Raw genomic sequence first — 4991 nt, 5'->3', positions numbered from 1 at the left:
TTGCTCTTGCAGCACAGGGATTGTGTGTTGAGACAGCCTGCCCCGAAGAGGGCTGGATACGCCGGATTTCTCACGGCAAGCATTTGGGCGTTGATCAACAGGCACGCGCGGGCTGTGTCGCTCAACGTTGCTGATGGGCTGCCAAGCGCAAAGATGTGATGGCACACAAGCTCGTTGAACGCGACGTCGGCAGTGGCGATGGCTGCTTCGGCGCCATCGTCAAGCGCCGCATCACCAGAAGCAGTGTCCACCATAGCACCGCTAGCAGGCCAGCACTGTGCCTTGCAGCGCCTTGTCTAATGTTTAAACGTGTATGTAGCAGAGGTCATTCAAGCTTGAACAAACTCGTTTTACAGGCGGTTTGATGTTTAAGGGTTAATTAACATGGGTTAAACAACCTAAAACAATGCTTAAATCTTAAACGAGATGTCTAAAACGGACGTAAATGGAAAGTGCATATGAAGCATTGAAAGAATTAAAAAATGGGACGCGCGACGAGGTGACGCGTTATCAACGGGCCTGCTGAGTACTCACAAGGAGTGCAGGCGCCTGTGTTGAAGAACACGATATACCATACCGCATATGGATTCAAGAATCTTTCGAATCCGCAAAGTTGCATGATAACCTTCACGCACGAGGGACACATTTGTGTCAAGCTATACATGCATGCTTTGCCTGCGCATGCTGAGGCATAAAGTACCAAACCGAGAGTTGAACACGCGACCCCACGATTCGTGGGCGGACAGTTTAACCACTTGACCGTTGGTGGAATATGAAGCATTACTTTATGACTGCCTTCTTCCGACAGTCTCAGCAATGGCATGGCTACTCAGCAAGGCAACAAATACTCATACTAGGTGCTGCACATGCATCGAAGTATGAACACCACGCGCATGAGAAATAGTGTAATTGTGAAGTTCCGTCTTTCCCATTACAATGGCGATTTACCCAGAAACAACATGGCAACGAGTGTTCTTTGGCCCTGAAGAGCGGCGGCATTTTTGTTCCTAGGCAAATTGTTGTGTTCCTGTAACCAAAAGCAGGCAAGGCGTCCATCCATCCACGTGTTGAGTTGATGTCCCTCCGAACCCACCGCATCATGAACAGAGTACAGATCCTCCCTCATGAAGATCTGGACTTCATGGAGCAAAGATGATGACCAATTTGTTACTTTTTCCCCTGATTGTGAAGGGAAGACCAGAGCAAAAGAGGGGGAGAGGGAGCGCGCTCACCACTCCCAAGGTGAATGTACACATTATGACGCATCTTGAACGTCTTGTACGCGCTGTCCGCGACCTTGTGCAGAGTGGCACAGTTGTAGAAGTAGCCAGAGGTGATGGCCTTCCGGATCGCGTCGTGCTCGACCCCACAGGACTGCATCAAGACCTCCACTCTCTCCATCAGCCCCACCAGCTGATCGCGCACGTGACTCTCGAGCGCGCTTCATCGTCCTCGCCTGCAGCCGTGCTCATGTGTGTCGATGCAGTGCGGGTGCGATATCGATGCGGTTTATGAGAAGACTAGCGTCAATTTGGCGTGGGAAGATTCACGGCCAGGATTGCTGGCCGAGACTCAAGTTGAAGATTGTCCTGTCCGGAGGACCTTGAGTTGTGTGCGACTCAAGATGCATATCAACGAGAGCGGCGTTGATAACGTAGAGACAGGCAGCCATGGCTGATTGCGCCAGACCCGAGAGAACCGAAGATACATGCATTTCGGGACAAAATTGGGGGTTGCAACAGGTTCTGGCGAAGCACTGCTCACTGTTTGCAAAGGACAGATCCAAGGTGTTCAAAAGCGAAGCTCACAGGCACATGTGGACACAGGCATATCAGCGAGCTCACATGGTGTAGTTAAACCATACTGAATGAACGTGTACTGCGAGAGCTGAGACCGCGTAGCGGTCGAGGCCACGATGCTGTATCGTTTTAAAACACTACCGCATCCACATGAACATTGGCAACTCCAAGAACTACTTGTAGGCGAGCGCTACTGTTACCATCACCAAAATTAAATGCCAACGCCTGATCGCGGCGGTCGATATCATCCACACTGCAGCCGTCGATAAACCAACACACCTGTACGAAGTTCTCATAGCAACACTGCACGCTGAAGTTGCTCTCGCTCCACGCGTTGTGCACGTTCATGAGCGCGATGTGGTCGCCAACGTCTCCGCGGTGGAAGTTCTGGTGTGCGTTCTCCGCGTGCGCTTTGCGATCTTTGGGCATATAGAAGACAGCGCTGCCGTCGGACGCCATGGCCGCAATTGTCGCCAGCACCTCTGAGCAGCCGTACTCTTCCCTCGCCAGCAGCGACTTTGCCAGCTGAGGGTCAACTGGGAATTCCGCCATTCTCCAGCCCAGCTTTGTCTTGCCCCTGCACCACGTCCGGGTTCGCTAAAGCTTTGTCTTCCGGCAAGTATCACGCAGTTAAGGCCATCGACTGTGGCCAATATTGAGTGATTTCCTGGGTCGACAGGGTATGTGTTCCCACCATTGCACAGAAGGGCTGTGCAAGGACCTTCGACTGCGTATGCTGGCTGCACTTTGTATTAACTAGCACCTATCTCAGATACATGAGTATATGTCTGAAATCAGCATTTTCAATATTAGACATGGGAAATGGATATGGTAAGTCAGGCTGGTCGAGGTACGCTTGCCTTAGATGAAAGTAATGGTAGCACTGATTCCCAAGTAGTTCTTGGAGTTCCAGTGTCCATGTGGATGCGGATTCCCAAGTAGTTCTTGGAGTTGCCAATGTCCATGTGGATGCGGTAGCGTTGGAAAACATACATCAGACATTCCCATGTAGTCCTTGTAGGTTCCTAATGTCCATGTGGATGCGGTAGTATTGAAAAAAGACACTTCATCATCAGACATACGCTTCTGTACAGGCTTATCTCACATGTTTTCCTTTGTGGGGTTGACCCGCACCTCTCGTTGAGCGCTCCAAGCGCATACAGCTGCTCGAGGGCGCGCACAAGAGACTCGGTGGAGGGGGTGGTCCATGAAGTGAATGACGTCGTTGATGCCCAGCAACATGAGCATGAGCATGGCATTGCTCAGGTTCGTGCGCTGGACCTCCGGCACGGTGTTCACCTCAAGCTCGTTGTTGAAGAACCATTGTGTGTAGAGGCGGAAGCACTTGCCTGCAGACGTTCGCCTGGCTCGACCCGCGTACTGATTCGCAGATGCCTGCGATACTGGCACAACTTGCAGCGCTTCCATTCCTGCAGCACACGAGCAAACTCCAACATTTGAACGCCTGCGGAACAGCACTGGCTGTCTCGCTCTTTGGACTTTCAACACATCACGATAAGGACTTGTCAACGCCGCCTTCTTTGGGCTGGCGTGTTTGGTTGTTTTGTTTTGAACGCCTGCGAAGACCACCAATCTACGCCGGGACTTGCTTCAAGAGTAACTCCTGTAAGCATCGGTGTCCTAGACACACCGCAAAACCGCTTGTGCCGAACAAAGATTTGAATGCGTGACCCCTCGAATCGAGTGTGGACAGCTTCACCACTTGACCATAGATAGCCAACCTGCAGCGCAAGAGGAGAAGCTCCAAACGAAGTTGCACGCAAGCTCAAAAATTCAGCTCTGGCTACCTCGTTCCGTGGCAATGAGCTTCAAGTCTATGCTGATGCAGCAATTTACCACACTACAGCATCCACATGGACATCAGGACGTCAGGAACTCGAGGTACTGCAAGGCAACAGCGCGAAACACACACCGGTGCGGGGGTTGAACAAGTTGGTCTTCTGAAATCCAGGGCCGATCAGAACTTGCTACCATCGAGGCTCAACTTGGCCATGTTGGTGGGCAGCACCACTTTGCGGACGCCCTCGGGGATGGACTCAAAGATTTTGGCCTGCATCTTTGTGGGTAGATTTGCATAGAATGGGCAGATCATGATCTCTCTGATACGAGAGCCCATGGCTTTCGTTCGCTGCATCAGCAGCTCCTCACATGCCTCGATCTACTCCTGCCCGGACAGGAAGATGAGCACATCGCCTGCGATCTGAGTCACCGGGAACTGCAGTGGGGAGAAACATCTCAAGTGCTAAGCAGTGGCTTTCAAGAAATTTGCAACCTGAGGGAAGCCTAACAAGCTCAGCTGTCAGGGCGCACATGCAAGGGCAAGCAGGCGCTTCAGGATCACTAATCGAAATGTTTGGTGGGTAATGTAGAGCTCTGATATGCTTAGTGGGCATGCCGTGACAATGCGCATGCGCTTGGAGACTTCAGCGCCTTGTCGTACGTGCTCGCTTCCCCGTTGCTGGCAAACGCAAGCGCCCCAAGGAAGTGCAGCATCAAGCTGGTGGAGAGACATTGAAAAGCAAATGGAAATGTGTGGACCAGGCACTGCGCTTGCAAAAGGGTGTGACGCCGATCGAACCTGAAGGCAGTTGTCGCTCTCCAGTATACGCTGCGATCCTTCGCTGAGGTGCAGGTTCTTACTATGTCTTGACTGCAGGCCAAAATGTGTTGACTGAACGTGGCTGCTGTGCCGGCCAAGTGCCCCAGACCAAGCATGGGTGGCTTGTGCCATGGCGTGCGTGTGACAGGCAGCATATGAGATGCCGATTGAAAGTTTGCGCTGCTTGCCCTGTGGGGCAAAATACAATACACACCCACACTTTGGTACCCAGCTGGATGGTGCCGTTGGCAATGCAAGGGCATAAGCGCGAAAGGTCAAGCCAGCAGCGATGATGTCACGAACTTGCATGTGACGTAGATCAACGAGCTCACCTGCCCTCACTTGTCTGACTTGTCAAAAACGTAGTCCAACGTACCTAGAAACCCATACTTCCTCTCAACAAGCACGTACATCAGGACAACCTGATCGGTACTGCCGCATGAATGCAACGTGGAATGTCGGGAGGAAGCCTATCTGAAGAACTGCGCTCGGCTGTCCCAGACGCTGCGCAGGAGGAAGAGGGCATCACGGTTGGATCTGCAACGTTGCACTTGGGGACAAGGGAGGCGGTC

The 4991-nt window shown here is 52.2% G+C and overlaps 1 pseudogene; it reads right to left on the bottom strand.

The window, feature by feature from the left end:
* Nucleotides 1-74: 74 nt before the first annotated feature.
* On the bottom strand, nucleotides 75-4728 carry LOC149808692 (pre-mRNA-splicing factor ATP-dependent RNA helicase DEAH1-like; annotated as a pseudogene).
* Between the last annotated feature and the right edge of the window lie 263 nt (nucleotides 4729-4991).

This window comes from Nuphar pumila, unplaced genomic scaffold (assembly GCF_984573655.1).
Source record: "Nuphar pumila unplaced genomic scaffold, dmNupPumi1.hap1.1 HAP1_SCAFFOLD_2438, whole genome shotgun sequence".
In the NCBI taxonomy this organism is placed as follows: domain Eukaryota; kingdom Viridiplantae; phylum Streptophyta; class Magnoliopsida; order Nymphaeales; family Nymphaeaceae; genus Nuphar; species Nuphar pumila.
This window is presented reverse-complemented; position numbering and strand designations above follow the sequence as displayed.